At 42.7% G+C, this 8,476-nt stretch overlaps 2 protein-coding genes across 2 annotated transcripts in view; one reads left to right on the top strand and one right to left on the bottom strand.

The window, feature by feature from the left end:
- LOC308105227 (transient receptor potential cation channel subfamily M member 5-like) overlaps positions 1-1,791 on the top strand; it is a 419,337-nt gene extending 417,546 nt beyond the window's left edge. The window contains exon 19 of the mRNA XM_080455863.1: positions 1,724-1,791. The gene's annotated coding sequence lies outside the window, so the exon portion shown is untranslated. The remainder of the gene's footprint in view (positions 1-1,723) is intronic.
- Positions 1-8,476, bottom strand: part of LOC308105225 (glutamate receptor ionotropic, delta-1-like) — a gene marked incomplete at its 3' end in the record, with an annotated part of 268,717 nt that overhangs the window by 215,840 nt on the left and 44,401 nt on the right. The gene's annotated exons all lie outside the window — the stretch shown is intronic.

The following is an 8,476-nucleotide window of genomic DNA, read 5'->3' as shown; positions in this document are numbered from 1 at the left end:
AGTCTGTCGAGTGTTGTGTTTTCAGTGGTTTTCCACCAGGTGGCGCTGTTATCTACCCTATGAATGCTGCTTTCACTGACAGATGACGACAGACCCGGAATTGACGTAATTTTAAAAAAAAGTTAAAGATTGTTTACTTCCTTTTTATCTCCTGTGGGTAAATGGCTTTGTCATGGAAAGACCAGATTGAATCAGTGGGTAAGAAGACAAAACAAAGAGTCTATTTCCTTCGCCGTCTGAGATCTTTTGGTGCTAGTAGACAGATTCTTCTTTTGTTTTTCACTTCTGTTATTATGAGTGTTCTGCAGTACTGTAGAACCACCTGGTATGGATGTCTGTCTGTAGCTTTAAAGTCACAACTGCTGCAGCAACTGAACATTTGTTCAAAGATTGTTGGACAACCACTTCAGAGGCTCTATACATCTACGTATAATAACAGTATGATAAGGTTGGCAAGGAATATCACTTCAAACACTAGCCATTTGTATGGAGAATATAGGTTGCTGCCTTCAGGAAGGAGATACAGTGTTCCTACATACAATAAGGTCAAACTGAAGACGTCCTTTGTCCATCAGACCACATTGAGGCTTAATCAGGAGTTATAGGCCAGGGGTAGGCTGAGAGGTGGACATTGCTCTTGTCTTTGTATGTCTTTATGTATGTATTTTGTTTTGTTTTCTTGTCATGTCAAATGTGTGACTGTTTATTGTTGAATACATGGCTGCTGGGTCGCAAGAGAAATTTCGGTGTGAACTGACAATAAAGTATTATCGTATCGTATCGTTCCTCTTGCTTTACGGCAAAAACAAGCCTAATTCAACTGGCCACAGCTGTGCAAAGGATTACCCCGAGCGGATATTTTTTACCCCCCTATACTACGAGACCCCCGTGTGTGTAATGAGCCGATCGCCGCGAGGACGACGATAACGGAAAATATTCCATGATTTTTCAAAAGGTTGGCTAAAATCGCTAGTTTTCGCTGTCAGTGGCGGTGTAGCGTTACACTATTACTCTGGCAGTTAAAGAGTTAAGATAAAACAGAGTACCTCTCTCACCACTGCTGCAAAGAACTAAAAATATCAATGCTGCAAAGAAAAGAAAAAAGAACTAAGATTGAGTGATTTTTCTGAACATGTAGCTTTAGTCTGCTCTCTGCCCAAAGGCAGCCACGCACGAAGCTTTAGTCTGCTCTCTGCCCAAAGGCAGCCACGCACGAAGCTTTAGTCTGCTCTCTGCCCAAAGGCAGCCACGCACGAAGCTTTAGTCTGCTCTCTGCCCAAAGGCAGCCACGCACGAAGCTTTAGTCTGCTCTCTGCCCAAAGGCAGCCACGCACGAAGCTTTAGTCTGCTCTCTGCCCAAAGGCAGCCACGCACGAAGCTTTAGTCTGCTCTCTGCCCAAAGGCAGCCACGCACGAAGCTTTAGTCTGCTCTCTGCCCAAAGGCAGCCACGCACGAAGCTTTAGTCTGCTCTCTGCCCAAAGGCAGCCACGCACGAAGCTTTAGTCTGCTCTCTGCCCAAAGGCAGCCACGCACGAAGCTTTAGTCTGCTCTCTGCCCAAAGGCAGCCACGCACGAAGCTTTAGTCTGCTCTCTGCCCAAAGGCAGCCACGCACGAAGCTTTAGTCTGCTCTCTGCCCAAAGGCAGCCACGCACAAAGCATCAAAAGTAGCCGATCCGCACTCGGGTGGCTCAATGGTTAAGTCCCTGCCCACCACCATGGAGGTTGTGGGTTCGAATCCACCGCGGTGCGTCCGGCTTTGTGGAGCGTCTACACGAACACAACTGACCCGTGTTCAGGGGAGGGAAGCCGGGCGGGGAGGAGGAGGAGGAGGAGGAGGAGGAGGAGGAGGAAGAGGAGGAGGGAGAAAAAGGGGTAAAAAGTTATTGACTTCTATAAAATAAAATACACGACACGTTTCGAGCTTGTAGATGTGTAGCCTCGATCTCCAGGCTTTTATTGTTTAGTTTTGCTAAAAAAATAAAAGCCTGGACCAGCGCGTCGGTGTACCCGGTATAGGAAGTGTTTCATTTCCCCAACCAACCAGAGTGCAGTGGGCGTCGCTCGTAATGTTGTGTTGACGGGGCGGGGGCTGACGGACAGATCGGTGAACGAATGGGATCACATGGATTCTCTCACCGGAGATGTTAAACCCGCCCCCTCTATGCACGAAAACAGGAGGGTCGGTGCAGCCTAGTGGATCTGATACTTTTGCAGTTTTTTTTTAATTTGAAAAGTACGAGTTTTTTTTACATATGAGGTTTCTACGGGACAGAGACGATATTCTCACTGTACAGTACACACACATGATTCACGCTGCAGTGCCACTGCGGTGCCACCGGGGGGACGGGGGACGGGGGGAGACTGTGGATCTTCCACCAAAAACCCTTGGAAGAAAAATAGCTTCGTCCTTCTGGTGTTTCTCTCTCCCACTGTGTCCCTCGTTAGAGAGCATTATTACCACCATTATGCTCCATTATCTTCTTGGTGAGATATTGCCGTGCAGGTCCTTAACGGCTGCTCCATGATGTGAACCGCTATCAATCCTGTCTGTGTGTCTCCTCATCATGTCTGTCTCCTCCTCATCCTGTCTGTCTGTCTCCTCATCATGTCTGTCTCCTCCTCATCATGTCTGTGTGTCTCCTCATCATGTCTGTCTCCTCATCATGTCTGTGTGTCTCCTCATCATGTCTGTCTCCTCATCATGTCTGTGTGTCTCCTCATCATGTCTGTCTCCTCCTCATCGTCATGGTGATGAAAGGGACGAGTCGGTCCATTTCTGAACCCTCATCACGTCTTCAATAAGAGCTGGAGGACGTATACTGAACACCATCGGGCAGCATTAGCTCACAATGTGTCGCATCGTGACGCATTGTGAACTTGTAGATCGGCTATTTTCAAATGGCTGAAATGTGTATAGGGCTGAAGTGGCCAATGTACGTTTTGTAATAATACTCAAAATCTACAAAGTAACCAGTAACTAAAGTTAAAATTTGTTTTGTAGTGGAGTAAAAGTACAATATTTGTCTCTGAGATGTAGTGGAGTAGAAGTAAAAATACTGAATTTTGGATATACTCCAGGAAAGTAAAAAATACCTCAAAATTGTACTTAAGGACTTGAGTAAATCTACTTAGTTACTTTCCACCACTGCATAAAAGGTAGAGCATTGATCGTACAAACGTAATATCGCCGAAGGGAACAGCCCGGCAAGCCGTCATCTTCTACTGTGTCGGCTCTACTCGCGATGGTGCAGCTCAAACGTTGTCATGACAACATGGCAGCGTTCATCAGTTCATTACAAAGGATGAGCGAGTTGCTACAATCAGTAGAAGCCAGTGGTGTAAAAAGTAACTAAGTATATCTACTCAAGTGCTGCACTTAAGTCCAATGTTGAGGTATACTTTTACTTTACTGGAGTATTTCCAATCTTCTACTCCACTAATAATACATCTAGAGGCGGAACGTGATTGGACGGTAAACACGCATTCTGATAGGCTGAGGACACAGACAATAAGCAGCCAGTTAGGAGAGAGTAGAGTTAGGCAGAAATGTCTATTTGACCAAAACAGTGACTTAGGGCGTTGGTTCTCAAAGTGGGGTCCGGGGACCCCCAGGGGTCCTTGAGGGGGTTCCAGGGGGTCCCCAGCTAAATGATGGATAGTTAGGAACCAAATGGACCCTTATGGGTCTGTAACTCTGAGAGTTAGGGTCCATTTGGTTCCATTTGTACACTCTCAGAGTTAAATTAACATTGATTTTACAATATAAATTGGGGTCCCAGAGATAGCAATGCCATTATATGGGGGTCCGTAGCCCTAATGCATGTCAAACTGGGGGGTCCTTCAAATAAAAATGGTTGAAAATCACTGCAAGAGCCGTAAAAAGATCTTCTCTTCTGGGGGTCCCTGAAGCATATCTTTTCAAATGGGGGTCCGCGGGCTAATAAGTGTCAATTTGGGGGTCCTTGACATGGAAAAAGTTTGAGAACCACTGACAGAGGGAATTATGCTACGAGGCTAACACAATGTGAAGCAGAGTCCTGCACGGGTCCAATTTTGAGAACCCGCGCCCGCCCCGCCCCGCCCCGCCCCGCCCCGCCCCGCCCGTCAATACTCAGATCCGTAGACCGACCCGTCACCCGTGATTATTTCAAAATACGAACCAGCCCCGCCCCGCCCGTCAAATAAACGACCCGTTGTCCGCCCGCTTACCCGTGACTACATGCAGAGTCACATGTAAATCCTATTGAAAAGTGTGTTGAAAAAGAAAGCAGCCTTCAACAACATCGCTACACGTTGTTTACGTCGTCAGATGGTTTAACAGGATGTTCAATGTGTTTTTGTGAGTTAAGATAACTGACCAGCGTGCTCCATGCCGTTGTGCTGTGTTAAGTTACACAAGTGACGTTGTTTGGGCGGAAACGGTGCTCTCTGATTTTCACGATAAAATGATACCCGCCCGCGATTAGTTCAGTACCGCCCGTCCCCGTACCCGTGATCTTATCAAAGTAAAACTTTCACCCGTTTTCACCCGCCAAACGCGGGTACCCGGCGGGTATCCGCAGGTACCCGGCCCGTTGCAGGACTCTGATGTGAAGAGGTACTTAGTTCCTTTCCATCATGGAGTTTTACAGAGATGCAGAGGTTATTGCAACATCCTGTTTCTCAGTGCATTTCAGTTGAATTACAGCAGCGTTCTTCTTCCATGCTCCACCCCCCCCCCCCACCCCAGGGACAATGTTTGGTAGAAAAAATAAAACGTATAAAATGTAATTCCAGTCTGTTAGAAGTTGTGGGAACCAGAGGAAGAGGCAACACAGTGTAACAACTTAACTTCTACTTACAAACAATTACTATGTAGACATTTATCCCGCACGCACGCGCACACGCACACACACGCACGCACACACACACACACACACACACACACACACACACACACACACACGCGCACAATGTAGTCATTTATTCAAAGGCTTTCATCCTTAGAGAGATGTGGTAACACTTCAAAACCATTATGCGTTCTGCAAAAACACAGTGCCATCAGGATAGTCAACAAGGCAGGATATCTGGATCATCACGCACGCACACGCGCGTGCACACACACACACACACACACACACACACAGACAGACAGACAGACAGACAGACAGACAGACAGACAGACAGACAGACAGACAGACAGCAAGAGAGAGCTAGCAAGAGAGACAGACAGACAGACAGAGAGATGGAGAGACAAAAGACAGACAGAAATTACTCTCTAATCAATATGCTCCTTGGCGGGGGGGTGTGTGTGTGTGTGTGTGTGTGTGTGTGTGTGTGTGTGGCCATTCTGTTCACTTTTATAAGTTGTGTTGTATTCTGTATTGCTGCATTTCATCTTTATGAGACTATAAATGTATACAACAAAGACTATCTATCACGCGCACGCACGCACGCACGCACGCACGCACGCACGCACGCACGCACGCACGCACGCACGCACGCACGCACGCACGCACACACACACACACACACACACACACACACACACACACACACACACACACACACACACACACACACACACACACACACACACACACACACACACACACACACACACGTTTGTCTCTGGAGGGGGGGGGGTTGTGGAGGGGGGGTTGTTGAGGAGGGGTGTGGGTTGTGTTGTTGCTCAGGGGCACGTGGGCAGGCTGCAGCGTCTGATCTCAGGTTTCACACCTGTTCCTCCGTCCAGGAGGAAAACTACAGCGTTGTGTAATTCCCAGCATGCACGGTGATAACTCCCAGCATGCATTGTGAAGCGTTTAGAAGACGTTCTGATTCACTATGACAGAGAAACTATAGGCTACGTTACATCGTTTATAACTGGAACAGGAATCAATCTATAGCTGTGACATGATATAATTGGGCGGAAAATGCACTTTGAAACAGTAGTCCTATTGGTAGCACTTTATAATAACTATACACTATAAAGCATTAGTTAAGCATTAGTAAATGCTTAATTCCTCATGAACTCATCATTAGTAAAGCATTATTCATACATTACTAAGCATTAGTAAACACAGTTATAAATGTTGCAACTATGCACTATTAAGTATTAGTTAAGCACTAGTAAAACACTTAATCCATCATTAATTCATCATTTGTATAGCATTATTCATACATTACTAAGCATTAGTAAACACAGTTATAAACCTTTCAACTAAACACGATTTACAATTAGTTAAGCATTATTAAGTATTTACGTCATCATGAATTCATCATTTACATAGCAAGTAAGTACTTTATTCATCATGAATTCATCATTTATATAGCATTAATAATACATTAATAAGCGTTTGTAAACACAGTTATAAGCGTTTTATTGCCCATTGATAACCTAATCTTTAATGTGCTTAATGATTGTATTCTCATACTTTGTAAATGATAGATTCAACATTTATAAATAGGTATTATATCAATTTACAAACCAGTTATGTATGAGTTGTTAATGGTTCATACGATCATTTAGAAAGTCTAAGTAAACACCATATACAAACCACTTGGTTGTATATTTATGCGGACATTTGTACATGGTTAGTGAGTGTGTTAATACATGTCTTATAAACACTTATTCATACTCAATGAATGATTTATTAAGGTAGTTACTACTTGTTAGTTAAGTATTTTGCGTGAGCCCATCTAAAGTGAGGACTATCTATGCCTTATAAAGCATTTATTAATAAGATAGCGTGAGCCCATCTAAAGTGAGGACTATCTATGCCTTATAAAGCATTTATAAATGAGATAGAAGCAGTGATATAGAAAGTGCCAATATTTATTGCAACAATTGAGACAGAACATGGCCCGTGCAGTGTAAAAATAAAATTAACATTCTTGTGCTGTATGAAAATAAACAAACAATATGCAATGCTATAAACATGTAAACATGGCTGATAAATTAAATAAACATTGTACTTTATGAAAATTAAACAATAAACAATCTGCTATGCTATAAACATGTAAACATGGCTGATAAATTAAGTAAACATTATTGTACTTTATGAAAATAAACCATACAGAATCTTCTATGCTATAAACATGTAAACATGGCTGAAAAATGTAATAAACATTCTTGTACTGTATGTATGAAAACATAAATCTGGGTTCTGCCTTCACTATGGGTATAGCCACCCTTGCAGAGCTAGGCAGACAGTTAACATCAGAAGGTAAAAACTAAAAAAAAAGGCTTGTTTTGGGTTTCTTCTTTAAATTATCTTCTTTGTTTTTTCTTATTTGTAGAACAGCAATGACATGAAATACACATAGAATGGATTTGTTAAATAGTGTTTTCCACAGTAAATATTTTAACTTTTTAACAATGCTTTTAAAGAAATGAATTAACTTGCAAACATGAATTAAGCAGCTAAACATTCACACAGTTGCAATGATATGAAATTAACATGTACATAAACACATCCCTGATTTTGCTGGAAATAATAATAATGCAAATCTCTCCCAATATGCACAAATAAACCACTTGAGTGAAAATAAAAACACAACATTGCTCCCTATAATGGCATTACAGCATTAGCTCAGAGCAGAATAGCCTATAAGCTAACATGATACACAGCAGCCTGCAGCCTAATGGCTGACAGGCTAACAGGCTAGGCCATATGACTGGTACTGATTAGCAACAAACATGACGTTTTTACCACAGACAGAATACACAGTTGGGCTGTGAAAAAGGTTCTAGCAATCATGTTTCATCATTACTGAGACAATACATCACAAGGCCAGTACTTACAGACACAGCTGCACATAGCTTTGCTCTATGCTAAACAGGAAGTGAATGCATACTGCAGGAGTTGCCAGATTTTGCAAAAAAACAAGCGGCCAGGTCTTTGAAAACAAGCCCAAAAGAAGCAAGCAACTAGGCTCAGTTTTACCAGCTATCGGCCATTTGAAAATAGCAGATCAACAAGCACACAATGTGTCACATCATGACACGTTGTGAGCTTGTAGATCTGTTATTTTCAAAAACATATTGGGGAAAAAAGTAAAATATTTTCATGAAAAAATGTGGGAACCACTGGTTTAAAAAAAAACAATAGAAAGCAAGCCCAATTAAGCAACTACACTTAAAAAAAAAGCCCCAAATTGTTTATTACATTGTATAACATTGTCCACCTACCTGCCCACTGTGGGCGTGGCCAGGTAGGGGATATCAATGAGTTTCCTGTTTACCAGTGTTGCCATGTCTGCTTATAATAAACAATTTGGGGCTTTTTTTTTAAAAGTGTAGTTGCTTCATTGGGCTTACTTTCTAATGTTTTTTTAAAACCAGTGGTTCCCAAAAATGTTCATGGAAAGGAAAAATATTTTACTTTTTTCCTAATATTTTTTTGAAAAGAGCAGATCTACAAGCTCACAACGTGTCTTGATGTGACACATTGTGAGCTTGTTGATCTGCTATTTTCAAATTGCCGATGTAA

This window comes from Gymnoscopelus braueri (genome assembly GCF_963280865.1).
Source record: "Gymnoscopelus braueri genome assembly, chromosome: 17".
NCBI classification, from domain to species: domain Eukaryota; kingdom Metazoa; phylum Chordata; class Actinopteri; order Myctophiformes; family Myctophidae; genus Gymnoscopelus; species Gymnoscopelus braueri.
Note: the sequence above shows the minus strand (reverse complement) of the source record. Positions and strands in the feature narration are given on the sequence as shown.